This window comes from Ambystoma mexicanum, chromosome 12 (assembly GCF_040938575.1).
Source record: "Ambystoma mexicanum isolate Mex_15411 chromosome 12, UKY_AmexF1_1, whole genome shotgun sequence".
Taxonomy (NCBI): Eukaryota; Metazoa; Chordata; class Amphibia; order Caudata; family Ambystomatidae; genus Ambystoma; species Ambystoma mexicanum.
In genome coordinates, this window is record NC_090936.1 from 1,089,103,008 (window position 1) to 1,089,125,470 (window position 22,463).

Consider the following 22,463-nt stretch of genomic DNA (forward strand, 5'->3'; position numbering starts at 1 on the left):
AGGACCCAATCCCCTCGAAGAACAAGTTACTTTCTTACCTGGTAACTTTCTTTCGATGGGATGGTCCGACGACGTATTCCATATCGCTCCCTCCCTGCCTTCCCCGCTGCAGAATTTCTTTTGCGATTGCAGCTTACGTTCCGCAAGGCTTTGTGTCTGACTGGCAGTAGACTAATGTCACACGTTCTGGGGGGAAAAACTACAACTGAGGCTACGGGCGTCGTGCGTCCTACTTATCACATCGGATGACGTCGGACGTTGGAGGAGGTCCTCGACGACGGCGCATCGACGTCATCGACGCAGACGCCGAAAAAAGTTTCCGAAGCAGCACAGCTGTGGTGATTACATGTCATAGATATGGAATACGGCGTCGGACCATCCCATCGAAACAACGTTACCAGGTAAGAAAGTAACCTGTTCTTCTCTCTGGAACCCCCCAAAGTCATGTAATAGAGGATCGTCATGGGTTACCAATGGCACCGACCAATCTGCTGCACTAGCACTCAAGTATGAAAAGACAAAGGCTACCCGAGCTTGGTAGTTTGGAAATGCTCCAGGCCTATAAAGAAAATGAAGGCTGCACTGATTAATGAATGCCGCATACTTCCGTGGGTCGCCTGAGAACCTTTTTGGTGGTGCCAGGGGCACTGTTCCAGGTAATGTGATCTGTACCGGAGTGGGTGGTATGGCAGGGTTTTGCATCGTTGGATTGCTGTCCTGCCTGTTATTGCAAGTATTGCCTGCTAATCTCTTCAGTGCGTTCTTTGGTCACTATTAAGTCTCTCCGGAGGGCATTAGTCTCTTGTCGGCAGAATGAACCTCAGCACGAAGCTCTCCTAGTAATTGGGCCAATTGGTCCATTTCTGATGACTGCATGGCACCCAGGTGGATTTGTTATGGTAGGCTTCGTGTTCTGTTACGCTCACCTGGTATCCACAGGGACGCCACCCAGCCGGGTTACTTGCTGGTATGCTTCTCAGCTTTGCCCTGATGTGGTCTGCAGGGAAGGTTCTGCCTGAAAATACAGGAGGACCGTGTTCAAGACTGGCCGACTGGGTTAAGTATCCTCCCTCCACCCCCGTATGATTTCAGTCTCTCTGGCGCCCATGCTTATCTTGTGGTCGAATTAGGCGTGCTCTACGGCCTGCCGTCTTTGCAGGGGCGCGTTGTCTTTCATGGGCGAGTGCGGTCCAGTTACTTCACTGACGCCAGCCCGTTTGATATTGTTCAGGTAGGTCTTATTGCTGTTCTTTAGTTTTGTTGCTATCCTGCATGCCTTTCTTTGTTTAAAATGTCTTTTTCTTCTCCCTTAAGTATGCGGAGCTTCAGCGCAGCGAACTGGCTTGGTTGAGCCCCGCTGGTAAATGATGGCGCATTAAGAGCGCTATGATGCGGTAAGCGCAATGCCCAGCGCTGCAAAGTCTTGCCTTTGCTAACCTGTGTTTTCCTTCCTTGTAGGTCGTGGTATTCTTCAGCGCGAGTGGAATGTCCGGAGTGGTGCAAGCCGAGAGGCGACCAGCCAGGTAAGCCTTTTGAGCAGTTCGTAATTTGTAAATGTCTCTACTGCTTTCTTTAATGTTGCCTCCATCTTCTTCTTTCAGGTCGTTCTGTCCGGGTGGCGTGCAGATTCGAGGAAGCTGTTCTCAGTAGCGGCAAGTATTTAAAGATGAAGACTGCAGGTAAAATGCTGCTGCTAATGATGTTCCTTTTGTCTCCTTGCAGGTTCTGCTTCTCCGAGGTTCGAGGGAATAGCTGGACATGGTGAGCATCACGTTGCAAGCTGCAAAGTATCACAAAGCGTGTTGTCTTGCTCGGGTGTGGTTTAAATAGCCCCAACAAAATAGTCCAGGTAAAGTAGTCCCTAGGCTACCACACCCAAAACACTAGACCGCATAGCTTGGTTCTTAGGAACCAAGCTATGTGGATGCCTCCATGTTGGCTCACAACACAAAGTAGTTCCCAAGCACATTGTTTTTCATGGTGTATGAGCCTTGCGCCATAGGCGCCAGGACTGGCCCCATGAGGGCTTTTGAAGAGGATGCCATGCTCTAGAGGCCCGAGTCCTGACTCCACCTGGCCAATGGGTTTGCCAGAGGGGGTTTTGGCGAAGGTCGTGACACCCAGACTGAGGGGCTGGTGGGTCGGTTGCAACCAAAACATGGCGGCCCAGGTGGCCACTGGCTCCCCCTATGGAGCCCATATTACCCCTGTGCTGTGCTCCTTGCACTGGCTCCTGGTGGCTCAGCGCATTCAGTTTAAGTCTCTGTGCATTGTGCACCGCGCTCTCCATGGCCAGGGTGCGGAATACCTGCGATCTCAGTTTGCTATGTTCACAACGGCCCCCTGCGGTCTGCTGCCTCTGGACTGCTCATTGTGCCGTCTTTTCAGCTCACTCGGGTGGGGGTGGGGTTCAGGCTTTTTCCGTGGCTGCGGCTCAGCTTCGGAATTCCCTCCCTCCCATCAGTTACTATCTAATCATCTGGCTTTCCGAAAGGCTCTAAAGACGTTTTTGTTCTAGTCTAGAGAGGCCAGTTTTTCTCACTCGTTATCTGCCTCTTGTGGGCTCTCTCCCTCTGTAGCGCCATGAAGCCTCTGGGCGACCGTACACTCTATAAGAGTATGCAACATAACATAACGTACACCCCATGGAAGAAGGGACGAAACCTCCAGCTTTGTTACAGATGGAACACTTTTACCTCATCCAAGGCATAAATTCGTTTTCAAAAATCGATTTATGAGTTTGCTAATTAAAAATGTTTTGATTAGCAAATAAGGAACAAGTTACTTACCTGTAACTGTTGTTCGAATTGATTGTCCTCCCATGTATTCCTCATATTATTATAATTTGTTATCGGCAGCTTCGCTGCTTCTGAATTTTTTTTCGGCACAGGGCGCTGTGCTCGAGGTTGTGGCGTTGATTGTCCCTCGACGGGCTCCGTACCTTGTCGATGTCACTGATGGTATAAATAGCTCGAGCCGCGCCTGTTGGCTTCAGTTCCGTTTTTCCGATTGCTTCGCTCTCGAACGGTGTGCTTCGAAATGTTCTACTGAAAATGTCATCTTCTTCAACACCCAAGACTGGGTTTAAAAAGTGTATCGACTGCGGATCGAAGATGTCGATCACAGATCCTCACCGCTTTTGTCTCTGGTGCTTCGGTTAAAGTCATTGAACCAGCGACTGTGGCTCCTGTCCGTCAATGACGGAGAAGGCCCTTCATGAGATGAAAGGTAAACTGGCGGTGGGGAGGTAAGCTTCTAAAGCCTCGAAGGCTTTGTCTAAAAAACATAAAAAATCGAGCGATTCGAAATAATTGAATCGTCATAGACACTCTAAGAGATCTCGATCTTGTAGTAAATCGAGGCGCTCTTCATCTTCCTCTTCTAAGAGTGAAAAGGAGACTTGGATCTCCTTCGTCATCTTCAGATTCATCGACCGAAGTGGTACGATGCCCGACTAAGTCAGATTCCGCTAGAAAATGGGAGGAATTTCGAAAGATGATGATGGAGGTATTTGAGAATGTGGCCTCGACCCCCTCCAAGAAACCTTAGAAGAGCCGTACCCCTGACGCTCCATTTGACAACAAAGGGAAGTCGGGGAACTACTGTGGTAAAACCCGGTAGTATGGAGGAAACTCGAGTCGACGCCAAGTCGTCGAAGACTCATCGAGAGTCGAGTATTTCTCCGATACCACATAAGAAACAGAAGTCGTCAAACTTCCACAACTTCGTCGACGCCGGCAGCTTTGACATCGAAGCCAAAAGCGTCTTTGACGCCGGTGTCGAAGCCTTCATCGGGGTTGTCGAAGATTCCTTCGACACCTTTGAAGTATCTTTCCATTCCTTCGACGAAAACTCAGGAGGAAGAGATTTACTCCATTACCAAAATCAGACTTTTTTAAGTCTATGGGACTCATTTCGAGTCCGGCGTTAACCGAGGCGGTAAAAGCGCCTGGTTAACGCCGGACTCGTATTACCATTCCGCCTCCGTGATTCCCGGAGTTACCGGAGCATTACAATACCGGTTTTCCGGGAATCACGCAGGCGGAATGGTGTAAATCCCCATTCCCATTGAGTCCTATGGGACTCGATGGAAATGGGGATCATGGAAACACCGGCAGCATCTCGTAATGCTGCCGGTGTTTCCTCGTCCGCCTGCATGCGGGAGGTGTTAAACCCGCCAGGTCAGACCTGGCGGGAACATCACCTCCCGCCTGCAGGGGTCGGACTCAGGTGGTCCGGAAACAACGGTGGCGGCGGGTTTACAGCCACCGTTATTTCCGGACCGCCTGGGTCGTAATGAGGCCCTATGTCTTCGATTTTTGAGGAATCTGGCTCTGAGGATGAGGAAATCTCTCCTTTTGGAGTGCAAAATGGCACTAGACAAGGTCCAGAAGAACTTAAAGACCCAGAATCTAAGATGAGAGACCTGTGCGAGACTCTGCTAGTGGCATTGACACGTCACCTGAATTAGAGTTTGCTAGGCCTGACCCTGCAGAACATGCAGATTCTGCATACAGGCGTCTGATGAATAGAGAGATAGAATATATGGGTTGGGTTAGAACCTCACCCACTTTTAAACAGGACAATATGACAGGCATAATTGTTCGGGGTCTTCGGAAGGATCCAGTTCTCCCCTTCCTTAGGGCACTTCAGAGAACAGTGAAAAGAACTGGGAAATTCCTGAAATTTTTGCTGCAGTAAACAATAATTTTCCCAAAAAATATAGACTGTTTAGTTCTGATACTGAATATTTAAACATACATCCCACTCCAGAAAGTCTGGCTATTCAAGCAGCAACTACTTCAAGACAGACTGCATATCCTACTATCCCCCCGGATAGAAAGGATAAGAAAGTCGATGCTTGGGCCCGTAAAGTTTTTACTTTGGGTGGTATTGCTCTTAAGTCAACCAATGTCACCTGTACCCTGGCCAGGTTTACCCATACCCTGTAGGACTGCATTTCAGCAGCGGCTGATCATATTCCAGAAGGCGAGGAAAGGGAAGGCTTCTTGAATATTGTCAACGACGGGAAGGAGGCATTGGGGGAATGCCTCCAGTCTGGACTGGATACTGCTGATAGCATCAGCAGATCCATGGCTGCTTGCACTGTACTACGCAGATTTGCGTGGTTGAGAAATTCGGGGTTTGCACCAGATGTGCAGGCCAGACTTCTCAACATGCCTTTTGATGTCTTGAGGCTGTTTGGTAGTAAGGCTGATGAAAGCCTAGAAAAACTTCAGACCTCAAAAGCGGCAGCTAAATCCCTTCACGCCTCCATGTGACAGCCTTAGAAACCCTTTTCGGGCTCATCCTACTGGAGGGGTCGTTCTTTTTGGTACTACTCCTCTTTTGGTAGAGGAAGAGGACAGGCTTTTCAAAGAAGCAAAAGAAATGTCCCTCATGGTGGACGAGGAAGAGGTGCGAAACCAGCCTCAGGAACGGCATCTTTGCCCTCAGCCGCTCCTGCAGCCGCCTCCAAATCACTCTGAGACCTTGTTACACAAACCCCAGTGGGAGGCAGGATCTCTCAGCATCTGAAGGAATGGCGAGCATTACCCCAGATGCTTGGGCACTGGATACTGTCCCTCCTTCATAAAAAGGCCTCAGAACCATCCACCGGGGACCAACTCGGTCAAAATTCCAGATCCGCTCCTTTTGCAGGAAATTTTAACCCTGCTAGAGAAAGGTGCTATAGAACAAGTACCTGTAGCGGAGAGGAACAAGGGTTGGTACTCCCCATACTTTCTCATCACAAAGAAGGACAGAGGATTGAGACCCATCTTGGACTTAAAAGTTCCTCAGGAAGGACATGTTCAAGATGGTGACCCTTTCTCAGATCCTTCGGGCTCTCCAACTCCAAGACTGGTTGGTATCATTGGACCTTCAACATGCTTACTTTCATGTGCCAATCCATCTCAAGCACAGGAAGTACCTGAGGTTTGCCGTTGCCAATTCTCACTATCAGTTTCGAGTTCTGCCATTCAGGTTGACCTCCGCCCCGAGGGTTTTCACCAAATTAATGGCGGTGGTGGCAGCGAGTCTCAGGAGAGGGGGATTCACGTCTACCCCTACCTGGACGATTGGTTGATCAGAGCACGTTCTCCCGAACAAGCTCAGGAACATCTTTCAATCACCTGCCACTTCCTTCACAAATTGGGCTTCTCCCTCAATTTCAAGAAGTCCCACATGGTACCATCCCAAAAGCTCCAGTTTATCGGAGCAGTCTTGGATACTTTCTCGGAAAAAGCCTCGCCTCCCGAGGTGAGAGCTCTCCACATTCTGCAGATGGTAACAAAGTTCCAGAATGCCCAGCACCTACCGGCCTTTGATTTTCTGAGGTTGCTCGGCCTCATGGCATCCTGCATTTTCCTAGTACCAGAGGCCAGATTGAGAATGAGATCCCTTCAATGGGCACTCAGAACTCAGTGGTCCCAGTTCTCAGTGAATATGTCGGATCTTCTGCAAGTCCCGAGAGCAGCTCCTCAGGATCTACTATGGTGTGCTTGCAACAACATCCTCAAAGGAGAATCTTTTTGGCAACCATGGCCGGAGATAACCGTAGTAACGGACGCCTCACTCACGGGGTGGGGAGCACACACCAACGATCTGACTTTCAGCAGTCGTTGGTCTCCATCAGAGTCCAAACTACACATCAGCCTATTGGAGCTGAGGGCAATCAGACTAGCACTGAAGGCCTTCCTGCCCTCCGTACAGGGAAAGAATGTCCTGATAATGAAGACAACACAGTGGCCATGTACTACCTCAACAAGAGAGGAGGCGTAGGGTCACTACCACTGTGCAGAGAGGCGATGCAGCTCTGGTTCTGGGCAATACGAGAAGGAATCTCTCGGCAATTCACCTAGCCGGAGAGAAGAACACGGCGGCAGACGCTCTGAGCAGGCAGAGCAGTCTCCCACAAGTGGGAGCTAGCTCAGGAAATCCTTCTGGAGATCTTCGCCTTTTGGGGAACGCCTCAGGTGGATCTGTTCGCTACCGCGATCAACCAGCAGTGCGAATAGTACAGCTCAAGGAAATTTCCTCCGAGAGGAGCTCTAGGAGACGCGTTTGTAGTGGAGTGGAAGTCCCCATTTCTTTACGCGTTTCCTCCAATCCCCGTGAATCCTCAAGTAATCAGGAGGTTGAGAAAGTTCAGGAAAACCATGATCCTAATTGCCCCAGATTGGGCCAGGAGGACGTGGTACCCGGACCTTCTGGACATGTCCGTCTTCCGCAAAGAGAGGATCTTCTCTCGCAAGAGGAAGGTCCGGTTCTCCATCCAGAGGTCAAGACACTCAACCTTCACGCATGGTTTCTGAGAGTTTGAGATATAAGGATTGGGATCTTCCGGATGACGTTATAGAGATTTTGCTTTCAGCCAGAAGGCCAGCAACGAAATGTTTGTACCGATGTTGTTGGAACAAGTTCAGTAACTGGTGCAAAGATAAGGATGTGGACCCTTTTCAATGTGGCACCCCAATGGTGCTTTCTTTCCTATTACTTCTAGCCGATCTGGGGCTCCATTTCGGAACAATTAAAGGATATCTTGCTGTACTGTCCATTTTCAAGTGCTCCTCGGAAGAGGTTTCCTACTTCAAAATTCCATTAATCATTAAATTCTTGAAAGGGCTTACTAACGTATACCCTCTAGTACCTTTTCATGTCCCAAATTGGGATTTAAATCTAGTACTTAAGTTTCTAACTTGTATACCTTTTGAGCCTCTGCACTCTTGTCCCTTGAGGCTTCTAACATTAAAAATTGTCCTTCTTGTGGCCTTAACATCAGCCCGCAGGATTAGTGAACTACAGGTTCTCTCATGTAAACCTCCATATACTATTTTTTACAAGGACAAGGTAGTTCTTAAAGTTAAACCTTCCTTTTTACCAAAAGTAGTTTCTGACTTCCATTTGTCCCATAAAATCATATTACCAACATTCTATCCTCCTCATTTGGGCAAAGAAGAGGAGAGACTGCATAGACTGGAACCCAAAAGGGCTCTGTTTTTACATTTCAAGAATGTCAAAATTACGTCAAGAATACCCCGGGTGCCGACTTCAATCCGAAGTGAAGGGCCTTGTACTGATAGTGTCGCCCTTGGACCACGAATCGTAGGATTTTTCGATGTCCTTTTAGAATGGGGATGTGGAAGTAGGCATCCTCCAAGTCCAGTGACGATAGGAAGTTGCCTTCCTCCAGCTGTCCCAGCAGGTGCTGGAGGGTGACCATCCGGAATTTCTGAGACTTGATGTACTTGTTTAGACTACGAAGGTCCAGGATGGGTCGCCAACCGCCGGTTTTCTTCCGGACGAGGAAGTACCACGAGTACACACCGGAGCCCCAAAGCCTCTTTGGGACAAGTTCTATGGCTCCCTTTCTTAGCATCGCTTGTACCTCCAGAAGTAGTTGTGGGACGTGGTTTTCCTTCCTGGCCACGGGTGGTGTACGGGGACACCTTCTTTGAAATTCCAGAGTGTGCCCGCGTGCCAGGGCATCCAGCACCCAACGGTCGGGGGAGATGGACTCCAACACGCTGACGAATTTCAACAGCCGGCCTCCCACCGGGGTGCTCGGGTGGGGGCCCGCCGCCATTCAGTCCTGTTTCGTTGCGGCCTTGGCCTCCTTGGCCGCAGCGACGACGGTATCCTCCGGTCTTGCCGCGTCCTCTGTAGGTTTCCTGCGACAAGGAGCGGACCACTTGGCGGTACAACGAGGAACCGCCACCGAATCCTTTGGAGGCACCTTGCTTGCCTCCGGAGTTCCGAAAGGACGGCCGTCATTGTTGAACACCCAAGGGCCGAGCCGTCTCAGTGTCTGCCTTAATGGCCTGCAGTGACTCGTCCACTGCCTTGCCGAACAAGTTGTTCCTGTCGAAGGGCATGTCCAGAACCCTGGTCTGCACGTCCTGGTGGATTTCAGTGGCCTTGAGCCAACTGCGCCGGCAAAGATAAACGCTTTTGCCCATCTGGAACCCTGTGTCGGCGATGTCTGTGGCCACCGTAATGGCATGGTCCGAAGCCACCTCTCCTTCCTGTAGGATTTCCAGGGCCTCCTCCCTCTTGTCGTCTGGGAGGAAGTCCAGGAGGGCAGCGATCTTGAATCACAGCTCCCTGTCGTAGCGTGCCACGATCGCAAGGGCGTTGGCTACTTCAATAGTCGCCGCCGACGCGATGACCCGTTGTCCCATCGCGTCCAGCTTCTTCCCCTCGCCGTCTGGAGGGGACGTGGAAGTTGAGGCCGTCGCCCCCGCTTCTTTCTTCTTGGCCGCCGCCAAGACCACTGAATCCGGGACGGCTGTGCTCTGAGGCACATAGGGGGCAGAGTCCGTGACCCGGCATTTCTTCTCACACCGGTCTCTCTTAGCAGGAGCCGTGGACGGGTTCTTCAGGAGCGCCAGCCCCTCGTCCCAGATGTCGCCCAGTATTGGGACTGAGAGGACAATCTTCCTCTTGGCCTCCTGTCGTTGGTAGAGGAAGCCACCCTCCTGTTCTTCGGGGCAGAGCTGAAGAGCTCGGATGCCCTGGCGATCATGGCGTGCAAAGAGCCAATTTCATCGGGGGGGGGCCGAGCAGGTGGTGATGGGAGGTCCATACCGTCGTCACCACCATCGCCGTCTCCGTTCCCGTCTCATCCCTTGGAGGAGGGGATGTGGGTGAAGGCTGGAAGGGGGAGGAGGATGGACTCGTCTCCGCTTCTTAGGTGGGCTCCCCGACAGTCCAGGCCCCGCTGGGTCGTCGGTGGGGGGGTAAGGGCATCCTAGTCCTTATGTCCGTACACAGGGTCTGTATAGCAATCAAGATGGCTCCTGAATTGCCCCCTGGTATGGGCACCGGCTGCAACGGGACCGATGGCTGAGGCATGGGATCCTCCGCGGCCTTATCTTCCTCGTCGCCCCTCGTTGCTTTCTACATCGGCCTCGTCGGGATCCTTCCTGTGGCCCCTGGATTCCTCGAACTTCTTGTCCAGGATCCTTTGGACACTAGCCAACTCATCCTCGGAGGTGGTATTCGTGTCTGTTATGGCTACCGTGCCCCCCCCCCCCTTTCTCCTGCTGGAGTTTCACGGGGGTCTACTCGATAGGCAGAAAAGATGATTCTCTCTGGGGTGGCAGTGAAACTCTAGCCCCTGAAGCCGTCTCCACTGGGGAATCCTCTGTAGGTTTCACCAGGGCCGCCACGACTCCTTCAATCGAGGCCTTAGCCGGGTGAATCAGGGCCTTCACGACCTTGGGCGTGCTTGAGGCCTTCACCTTGGGGGGGGGGGGTCGATGCCTCGCTCCTCCTCGGCTGTCTCTGTCGGGATCGACTGGGGCTTCTCCCGAAGCTTACCCAGGTTCTCCGACGACTTCTTCACCGAGCCAGAGCGTTGGCTCGTGGTTGATGGTGTCGGTGATAATGCGCCCTGCCTGGCAGCCGAGGAGCCTGACCGATCGGCGCTCCCGGTGCCCGCGGAAACCCGGTGCTTTGCCTTTTGTTGGGTCGCCGGAGCGCCCTCAAAGGTCTTAGAAGACCGCTTGGACTTCTTCTTCTCACCTGCTGCTGGGCTCTTCCCCTCCAGCCAGTTGAGTCGAGTACGACGATCCTTCATTGTCCGTTCGGACATGTTCTTACAAAACGTACAGTCCTTCTCCACGTGAGATTTGTCGTCGTCGTGAAGGCAGTAGAGGCAGACTACAGAACGTCCCTAAAGAGTCCTTAAAGACGTTCTGTAGTCTGCATCCAGGGCAGCTCCTGAACAGCTTGGGTCCAACAGGCGTCGTGCTTCCTTTGTCCTGGGCCATGACCATGCGGGGTAGGCTTCAAAGATCTTCTGGAATCCTCAGAGAAGTGGAAAACTTGATGAAAAGATGCCCTTGAGGGGCGTAGAAAATTCCGAAAACGGGTCCCCGTTGATCGGAAGTAGAATCGCAGGAGCTTGAGGCTTGATTGACCGAAAATAAAAGAGTAAACTCTTTGAAAAAACGCAAAACACAGTAAAAGCTTGAGAGCTACAGCACGAGGACTCCCAACACTTGAACGTGCAGTAACAATCTGAAGATGGCTGCCAGAGGAGGGGCTTAGGTAGAGGACAGTCATTGGCTGGGAGCAGTATGACCCAGAGACCAGTGATTGGTTACTAGTAAAAAAGACAGTTCAGAAACGAAACTGAAACTGATTTTTTTCTTTTAGAATCGAGGTTGGCTCGAGGTGTGGAAACAGCCTCTGCTAGTCTCTGCTGTTGTCCGAGACTAATGAGTTGTTCTGGCGTTGCAAGATCACAGGAGCTGTTGGGGTTTAGCCAGTACCCCAAGTTGTTAAGTAGAAGGAAGTTTTTCTCCTGGTTATCTTGCTTCAGTGGTTGAAATAAATGTTCTAACACTGTAGTTAAGCGAAACCTGTATCGCATTAACTACAGTGTTAGAACATTTATTTCAACCACTGAAACAAGATAACCAGGAGAAAAACTTCCTTCTGATTTTTTTCGTTACCGAGGATTCCCAGCCTGATGACGGGGAATATTCATGAGCATGTGAATCCATGCCAGACCCCATGCTGGAGAAACATATTTGATTAGCAATTTTGTACTCATATTTTTAATGTCACCAGAAGTTATTTGTACCCAAGACATAAAATGAGCAACAATACAGCATTTTTGTGTACTGCTGAAGTGAGACGTTAGTGAGATGAGTGTCTGTAAAATGTAAAGGTTAGCTGCATGAATATACACAAATAAATAGATATGCTAAAAAGGGTTTGAAAACAGGTTTTCAGTGCAGGGCTCTGTGCAGCTGAGTCCACTCGGTCTTGCACACAGCAGCGTCCTGTATATATTGTCCACATACGGTTCATGTCAAACCACTAATTAAAAAACCTTCTCTCAACCCTCTCCAGCCCAAAAACTACCGCCCCATCTCAAACACCAGATTCCTTGCAAAACTCATTGACCGACCCGCCGACTCCCAACTAAATGCCTTTGTCGAAGCCAACAAACTCCTAGACCCTGCACAATCAGGTTTCAAAGCCTGTCACGGAACCAAAACCACCCTAACCTCAATCTGGGATGACCTTAAAATGACGGCAGACTCCGCGGGATGCGCGGCACTAATCCTTCTTGACCTGTCTGCCGCCTTTGACACAATCAATCATTCAATCCTCCTAGACCGCCTCCACTCCCTAGGAATTCGTGGAACCACTCTTAAATGGATAGCGTCATTCCTCAAAGATAGGTACCAAATAACGATACTCTCCTCCTATACCTCCCAAGCCCGACCAGTCGACACGGGAGTCCCACAAGGAGCATGCCTATCTGCACTCCTGTTCAATCTCTACTTAATCACCATCCTTCCAATAGTTCGCTCACACAACATCCTGTGTTACAACTACGCCAACGACACTCACCTAATTCTAAAACTAATGAACTCAAACCCCAACTCCCGACCTGACCTGGCCTCCTGCCTCCTCGACATAGAACTCTGGATGACCCAAAGCCACCTATTGTTAAACCCCTCCAAAACTGAAATCATGCTGTGTGGCAACTCCGAGCTTCTTCCGCAACCACTACTTTGGCCACCCGCCATGGGCAGCTCACCGACCCCCTGCAAATCAGTGAAAAATCTTGGATGCATCCTTGACTCTGAGCTAACACTCTCGCGCCAAGTCAACAAAGTCTCAAAATCCTGCCACTACCACCTTAAAACCCTTAGGCGCATCTTTCCATATCTCTCCTTTCCTAACAGACTCTCTGCAGTCCAATCAATTGTTATGCCAAGACTGGACTATGCAAACCCCCTATACCTCGGTCTCCACGCGTACCAACTGAATAAACTCCAAAAGGCGCAAAACGCGGCAGCCAAATTGCTGCTTGCGCTCGGCCCAAGAGACCACATCTCTCCAGCCCTTAAGACACTGCACTGGCTTCCAGTAGCCCGAAGGGTGACTTTCAAAACATTATGCATCTCCCATCGAGCACTGCATAAAACCGGACCTCAATATCTTCAAAACAAACTAAAACCCTATCACCCCCCTCGCACCCTAAGATCAAGCTCAGCCGGCCTCCTAGTCATACCTAAGACAAACTCAGTCAGATTAGGCGGATCATCATTCTCAGCCTTGGCCCCCACCCTGTGGAACTCCCACCCCACATCTGCCAAACTGAGGATCTAACATCTTTCCGCAAACTGCTGAAAACCTGGCTCTTCCCCTAAAACCAACCGATAACCAAACCAACCCAAACAGACAGCATCTCAACGACACCAACCCTTCAAACTACCTGAGACGAGAAATGGACAGCTGATAACCCCGCATATAAACTAGAAAGGCAAACAGAATTAAACAAGTAAAGTAGATCAAAACAGTGAAGTGGATAATAAGAATAAGTCATATGGAAACAGTAAGGAGATGTAAACTGCTGAAATCATAATGCGTGAGGAGGGAACGAAGTGAATAGCATCAATGAAATAGTTAGAATGGATGAAGCGTGTGAACAGATCAATGCACTGAATGAAAGAATGCATGAGTGGAAGAACAGATGACTATATAGATTGAATAAGTGTGTAAATCGAACGAGTAAGTACATCGGATAAGTGTATAGAATGGATGAACATGATAAGCGGCCGAGTGTGTAGAGTGGTTAAGTGTAAACAGTTGAATGCACTAAATGGAAGAATGCATGAGTGGAGGAACGGATGACTACATAGATCGAATGAGTGTGTAAATCGAATGAGTATGTAGATCGAATGAAGGTATAGAATGGATGTACATGATAAGCGGATGAGCATGTAGAGTGGTTGGGTATGTAGATCAGACGAGCGCGGATGGCGGACGAGGGCATAAAAACAGAAGCGAATATAGAACTGAGAATTGCACAGAACGTATGAGCATGTAGAGTGGGGCAGTGTGTAGAGTGGGGGAGATCAGATAGCGGATGAGGCCATAGAGCGGATGAGGCCAGAGAGCGGATGAGTGCATACTAATGTTGAATGCATGGAAAGCATGAGCGCATAGAGCGGATGAGTGCGGAGCTGGTGAGTGCAGAGAGCTGCTGAGTGCCGGTAATGGGTGAATGCGGGGAGCGGATGACTGCGCACGGTAGGTGAATGCGAAGTACAGGCGCAGGCAGGGTTGGCGGGCTGTCAGGAGCGCGCGGGCGGACTGGAATGCACGAGTATGTCGAGCAGACCGGAGTGTGTAGCACTGACGGAGACGCATGGAATGAATAAAAGTTCATAGAACATATGAAAGAGCATGTAACCCATCATGTAACCCATCATATCGCACCCCACCCCACGCTTACTCTCTTCTTTACACCACCACTCAACTAGAACACAGAGATACTATGACACCATTCGGTATAACTGTTCTCATACCAACACCTCCCACTCACTCCCCATCACTCTAAGTAAACACTGCTGGTTAAACACCCCCCCAGCCAGGCGTTCTCCTCAGGCCTAACGCAGCCACAGTCGGTCTGGATAAATCCTGCCAGAATGAACACATACCACTGATCTCAACCACCACACCTACCGCTAAGAAGCAGCCATTTAACGAAAACCGCACCAGCTGCACACATACCAGGTGCGCACATGCGCCGTTGACTCTCCCTACTCTCTCTACTGACCTGAACTTCGGTTCACAAGGGCGTTCAAACTACCAGCGCCTTAAGACCAAACCACTGGTATATAAGGCACTATATAAGTGCAAAATAACATAACATAACATGATTGACCCATCATTTGCTCTGCAAGGAGAGGTTCAGATGTTTCATAAATTAAAAAGGTCCCAATGCGAAAGGAAAGTCATAGCCTGAGACTAAGTACATGATATGGTGTTGCAGCAGGCAGGGCAATTGTCAACTTCAGGTGGACAAGATGCCCCTAACTGTCATTGATATGATTTTCAATATAGCAGGGTCCGAAATTGAGGGGAGCTGGGAGCTATTTAGCTCCTGCTTGTAGCCTAGAAGAGCCTGGTTAGCTTGACACCAATCGCAACCAGCAGATACTTTTGACTCACCAGACCAACTGATGCCGAACAAACACCTACGTAAATGTAACTCTGTGAATTTGGGGCAACCTATAAATACACGTTAGGGCACATCTATACAACATTTAAAGCAAAAGGGGTAATAAATAATGGACAAAATTCTATGTTACCATTTTATGTGGAAGTTAGATTTGTGAAACACTATTTACTAGCACCTTGATCCACAGTGTTGGCTCCTGGTCACTGGTTAATGCTGGATACGCAGGAGCTGCTTTTAGCTCCTGCTTAACCAATTTCAATTTCGAGCCCTGATATAGCATTAAATACCACAGGGCTGCTAATAACTTCAAGTCAGGTTTGCCAAACCTCATTAATCCAGCTCTGAACACCCATGAAAGTGATTTATCACCATGAGTACTCAGAGCACCCTCTGTGGTACTAATACTTTTCTTATGGCTTTGGCACTTTGATATTTCTTTTTATTGAATTTTACTACAAAACAAAGTAACAACAATTAAAACTTAGGTGAGACAAAGTAGCCAGAACAGTAATTAATAACCTACATCCTGAACAAAATTGTGCCCAATTCCTAAAGAATAAACTGAGCCAAAAGAGCAAATCTAGAAGCACTCCCGATTCAACCGTTGGCAACCCACTTGCCCCATACGTTCCCAAATATCTGAAGACAACCCCAGGATCTGTATATCCGCTCGTCCATTAGTATGTAGTTATGTAGTAGTTATCCATATCTGTTTCCCATTTGGACAGTGTGGGGGTGTACGTGCTTCCCATAGCATTGCGATTTGTTAGGGCTAGTGCAGTAGATGGGACTTGTTTGTCGTGACGAGAGTGATCAGAATATCCCCAAATACCTAACAAAGACCTTTTCAGATCAAGAGCCAGTTCCTTCCCAAATATAATTGGCAAATGATTAAGAACAGCACTCTAGAAGGAACTGTTCTTGGAGTCTCGACAGCGTAAGCAGTCTGGCGTCATGACCCGACCACATTTAAAGAGAAAATCGCGTGCACACCAAACCCTGTGAAAAATGTTCAATTGGACTAGCGCAAGTCGAGCTGGAATGGCTATCTCACTGTTGGGAAGGAAATCAATCCCTCCCACTCCCCCCAAACGTCTAGGGTCTTTAGAGTAAGGCAAATCCCACTTGCGATGTACCAGGGAGAAGGGGGCGGAGGCATGCTAAGAAACCCTGCACAAACACAATATTAAATATAAATGCGTAGACTTGGTGCGCACATATAAGGAGGCTCCATTTTTGTATTATGGTAGAAACATTCGACCCTGCATGGTAAACAGACCCAACGAAGAAACCTGAACAGGCCAAAGTGCCGATGAGAGAGAGAGACCCACGCTGCTAGCTCCCATAGAATCTTTCCTTTGTTCCATAACTGTTGCGAATACGTGTTATCCCAAGAAAGAATCCGCCCTGCAAGGCCGCAAGACCGTACCAGGCGCCTCACAATGCCCGTTTATCACAGCCAGGCCAAAAGCAGACCTGCAACCCCCACCCAGCTTACCATGAGTTATGACGCTCACAACTGCCCCAGTCCAAGACCCCTGAATTTTGCGATAAGCGGTGACCTCAGACCACCAACCATAAACCCAGTAGTCATAAAAGATCTAAAAAAAACACACCCATTCCACCTTATTTTATAAGAACAACCTTTGTAATATGAGGCACATGGTGGAATACATTATAGTCCAAACCGAGTGAGGAGAGTGTCATATGGACTGAGTCAAGAATGTGTGGGTCAGCATAATCTTAAGCCCCCCCTCTGCCAGTCCCTGAGTTTCCCAGGTTCATGCCATAATGATAGAGTAGCATTGTTTAATATAATTATTCATTGTAAACCCGACCTTCGTTCCCTGGAAATGAGCCCAGCTTATCCCACGTGATGGAAGATCGACGGATGAGCCTGGGACCAACAGCAGCCTGGTATCCCCTGTGGAGCAGGCCCCCCATGTATAGGATCTCACCAACCAGCCATGCGTGTTTTTACTGTATATGTGACGTCATTAGTGACGATCTGTTTCCTTATAACCTTCTATTTTTTGTCAGAACGTTTTTGAGTAGCAGAGTTCTATGCTGGTCTACCTATTTTTTGTGTGATCAAACCTTTTTATCCTTTCAAGAATCTATTATTTTCCCTAGCAGGTTGTATTTTTTCTGGCGTGAGTGTTGGGGAAATGTTTCCATCTGATGACCCCAATGTGATCTCAGCACCCCCCTGTACCTGCGGAGGTGTACAGGCAGCCTCTCCAAAGGGGCCACACCCACCCACAGCGACCAGTCCCAAAAACGCTTACTTCCCAGTGGTTATGCAGGAGCCGTCTTTGCAGAATCCTGTCTGCTCTTTGGAGCGGTGCGCGGCTCCAAGCAGAAGTGCAGGCCGGTGTTGGAACCCCGTGACAGAGGAGTTTGGGTGAACGTGTGCACGTGAGTATAGTCTTGCAAGGGATAATAACTAGGGGATAGATGTATGGGAGTGTGTGAACACGCAGATATTGAAATTGTAGGCGTGGCATATATGTGAATTTGTTTTTTTTATATATTTTATTTTTAAGGAGAATATGAAGGAAAGGAAAATTGAATGGTAGGGAGCCTCCCCTAGTGAGGGGAGAAGGTGGCGGCACTCATACTGTATAACGAATAAAAAAGGAAATGTATAGGAACCCCGCATAATTAGAGGGCTTGGGAAGAGTAGTTGTTATTTTAGTTTGTTCTATTGGTGTTTCTATTGTGTAGGGTGGATGTCAAGGAGGGGCATTTTGTAATTTGTGGTATATTTGAGTGTGTAGTGTGTGAACAATAGCGTGAAGAGGAAGGGGGGGTATTTTGGTAATTTTTTGACCGGCAGGGGGAGTAAAAATCAGGTGTATTTTTTATATAACCCTGTAACACTGCAGCGCATTAGTAAAAGTGTAAGGGCAGTGGAGGCGCAACCACCCCAACATGGGAGGAGAAACACTGATAGAGTATGTGTAAAACCCTACCGCTATATCACCATAAGCAGTGGGTGACAGACCAGATGAGGAGAGGAGGGGGAATGCAGGGCTCCCACAATAAGGGTATGCTAGAACATATGTCAATTTTTCTAACAGCCAAATATAAGCGAAAACAATTACAAAGACGGAAGGAAATATTGGATCTCTGGTGAATGTTTGAGGACACTGAAGAGTGTAAGGGAGAGGATGGTAGCCAGGGCGAGTGCTCAGGAAGGGAGGGCGGGGCAGTGTCAGAACGCGGCGAGATATGCCCACTTGCATCTCGCCCCACGTTAGGCTATACCAACCTGACCTATGTGTCCACAGCAGTGACGGCTCCACCACCCTCACATGCGTCCCCTCCGGACGCCCTAAGACATGCCGATGTCAATAAAAGGTGGCACTGGCCTCAGCAAGAGCAGAATTAAACAGAATATGAACAGTGCAAACCAAAGTAAAAGCTGACAGATGGGTAGAAGAGGCACTAGATGGATACACCCATAAAAAAATGTGCATGTTGAAGAGGAGGGAGAAGGAAGTGAGCATGCTGACCGCTTGGAATATGACAATGCTGATGAGTGGAGTACATTGGACGAGTTTGAGGATGAGGAAGCAGAACAGGCACCCGAACGAGTTCCTATGGTGGTAAGTTTATGGGATGGGAGGTTAAGAAGTAGGTTTGGCTGGATGGCAGGAAAAAGGGAAGTGGGAAAAGGAGCGAAAGGACCAAAGCATGATTGCAAATGCCCCTTTTACATAAGGGACCGACAGGCCCCACTATATGCCTTGGTCACAGATGGACAAAAACATTCTTATAAAAGCTCTCCCGGCCCTTACGGTGGGCGCAGGCAAATGGATCTATGCTTTTGAAAAACAAACAGCAGGAGCAGTAGGAGACATCAAAAGCCTATTGGTAGCTACTATAGGAGATCAGGCCGCTGATGTGTGAGTAAAGGCAGGGTACCTGGGAGTAACTCTGGGAAACAATGCCCATGATGGGGCCACCTTTAATAAGATTCGAGCAAAAATATGGGATGCACTGCAGAGAGCATTTCCTGGCACACCCGGCTTACAATCTATCACGCAATGTAGTATGGGCGATGACGAAGACGCTTCTGGATATATTCTTAAACTTCAGGAGATGTGGAGAGCATAGACTGGTAACCTATGGGACCAATCAATAACCTTCTATTTTATCATTAAACAGGGCCTACCCAAGGAAGTGCAGAAGGCACTAGACAAAATTGTGGGTGTTGAGGCATAGGGATGGCCTGAAATACAGATCATAATAATACACCATTGTAGAAGAATAAAGGAACGCGATAGGGAAGCGACTCGGAGGCGACAAGCAGAGGAAGCGAAACTAGTACAAAGCAAATTAGCTACAGTAGCTGTGGAGGCGTCAGCACAGAGGGAGGTTGGCAGGGCACACCCCCAATTTTGCAAACGCCTGAATTGCTGCGGTGTGGTCAGGAGGACAAGGACAGTGGGGCGGAAACGCACCATACCCCGGCCCGCAGTGGCAAGGAGGACAACCGCAAGGAAGAGGTGGTTTACGAAGACCAAGGGGAGGGAGGTTTGGAGGAATGGGACCCCAGAGAGGAGGAATGGGCAATGTTGGAACTGTGGGAAGTGGGGACACTTCTCAAGAGAATGTAGAAGCAGACAGGCGATTGGGTACAGTTATGGCACTTCAGTGGCCTACTCCCAGGATGACTTCTATACCCTATGAAATACACCGGGGATGGATACATGCAGTTGCCCCCGCAGACACAGGCCCTCCCACACAGCAACAACCACAGCAGACAATACAACAATACATGCCTCAGTAACTTCCAGCAGACAGGAAACATTAACCCCATTAACGGAAAGCCTAGTGGCACAGTAGCTCTATTCCAGGGCGCAAAAGTGATGGGGGGAATCCCCTTCTCATTTCCAGGGACACATGCCTACCCTGACTAGGACAGCCCACAGTGAGCACTTGCGTGTCGGTCCTGTGGATGTCCCTCAACCCAGAAGAGGAACCCTTGGTAGGGGCAGAGATAGGAAACAAATAATTTTTATGGTTGATTCGGGCGCTGAGAAATTATGCAACAGTGACGGGGACTCACCGTTACCTGGCACAACTCTCGACACGCGGGGATTCTCTGGGGCCATTCCTACAGTTCCATACAGCAAAGATTTGGATGTAAAGGTGGGGGACAGAAAGTATGCGCTACCCTACTATATTCTGATAGTTCTCCTGTCAACTTGCTCAGCAGGGATCAGCTCAGCTAGTTGAATATGACGATCTCATTTACTGATCACTGAGTTTTCTCCAGCTTTGGATCTTTCATAAATTAACATGCTTAAATATTCCCTGTCATCAGACTGGGCATCTTCAGTAGATTAAATAAGGAAAGGAAAGAAAGCTACACCCACATGGGCCTATAGGGCTTGTGTAGTCTTTCATTTGTGGAGTCCCTCTACCGCCCTTTGGCCCTTTTAGGCCCTACCCAATGGGGTGGCAGGGTTTAGGCTCCACACCAGTCAGCCATCTAAAGACTTTTTACTGTGTCTTTCAGTACAGGGCAATCCTCTCACCTCTCTGAGCTTTTTCAAATTGTTTCATAGTTTCATCTTGTTTTTTTTTAATCAATTTAAGCTGTTCAGCTTCCTTCTTACAGGGACTTATTAGCCTTACTCACAGAAGCCTGTACTTTTTCCACAGACTCCCAAAAACGTCCTGTTTGGATTATTTTTCTCTCCTCATGGTTGAACAAGGCCAAACTGTCAAGGAGAAGACTTCTCTCTTCAAAGACTGTTCCAAGTGTAGCAAGAATATAATCTTTGTGACGGACCCACACAAACTCTGCATCTACTGCCTCATAACACTCAGGCATGCATTATTTGCCAGACATTCACCAAGAAAACCCTGGAGGACAGGCACAGAAAACTACTTTTACATCTGGAGAGCAGGCAAATGTCCTCGGATGAGGAATCCTGCAAGACAACACAATCAACCTTCTTCAGGTACACTGAGAAGCAAGCTCACAAAAGGAGGGCTTCTTCAGTGGACATAGCGCACTCCCCACCATCCAAGGACAAGAAGAGGTGTGGAAAGTCCTCTAATGAACTCTCCAGAACCCAGGAGTCCATGTTGACGGGAGATTCACAAAAGGGCAAAGACTTATCTTTTTCTTCTCACTCGTCGGCAAAGCGGTCATCCACAGGCACAGGGACCCAGTCCCCTGACCAAGTTAGCCTCACCGTCTACTAAGACTATGCCGTTGTTGCCGGTTAAACTGTCGTCTACTACCAAATCAGCATCCTTGTCGATGAAGTCATCACTGTCGTCGAAGCATTCCTCCACGAAGGAGTCATCGAGCAAGCACTCGTCAACAAAGAAGACGTCTTCGTCGACGAAGAACTTGTCAACGGCTAAGTCGTCCTCAGAGAGTCCGTTGATGAAGCTTTCGTCTACGGATAGGTCGTTGATGGCAAGCCCATCCACGGTAAGCTCCTTGACGCACAAGCTCTCATCTACCAAGCTTCCACTGTTAACGAAGGAACCGTTGACGAGCCAAATAAATGGTTTAACATCACTGTCTATACAAGGACCTACTGCGAAGGTCAGCGAGGATCTTTTGCCTCAACCAGATGAGGTTTTAAGCGTCCATTTGCAATTGAAAGGCCTAGAAGGCCGTTTTCCCTCTCACCACTCACTGAAATGGATCCCAGATATCTTACAGGAGGAATTCTCAGAAGGGGAGGGACATTTACCAGTTCAGCTCAAGGAAAATAGCCTTCACTGGCAACCTAGAATGGAGGATGCTGCAGACCCTTTCGACCAAGCTCTCTTAAAATCCATGCGCAGAATTATGGAGGAATTCAACAGGAGGCAAAGGACGAGACATTCCACACAGTCTGTCTCAGCAGACAGACAACTGCAAAGCACATCACCTATGCACTGCGATCGGAGCAGGTCCCCTATGGACCTCACTGCTCACCATCGCCTTGTCTGTCCACTTCAAGGGACAGCTACCAGGGGTGCGAGCGCCATCAGGAGTTGCCCAGAGCGCAGAGGAGGAGATGCTTCCCATCGCTCACGTGTTCTTCTCCACAAAGAGCAAGATCAGCTCCTCAATATTGAGACAGGAATCTCCCGTTCGCTCCGATGAGGAAGAAGGGAAACCTGATGATCCATGGGGAGGGACATTTACCAGTTCAGCCCAAGGAAAATAGCCCTCACTGGCCACCTACAATGGAGGATGCTGCAGACCCTTTCGACCGAGTGCTCTTAAAATCCATGCGCATAATTATGGAGGAATTCAACAGGAGGCAAAGGGCGAGACATTCCACACAGTCTGTCCCAGCAGACAGACCACTGCAAAGCACATCACCTATGCACTGCGATCGGAGCAGGTCCCCTATGGACCGCACGCCTCACTGCTCGCCACCGCCTTTTCAGTCCACTTCAAGGGACAGCTAGCAGGGGTGCGAGCGCCATCGGGAGTTGCGCA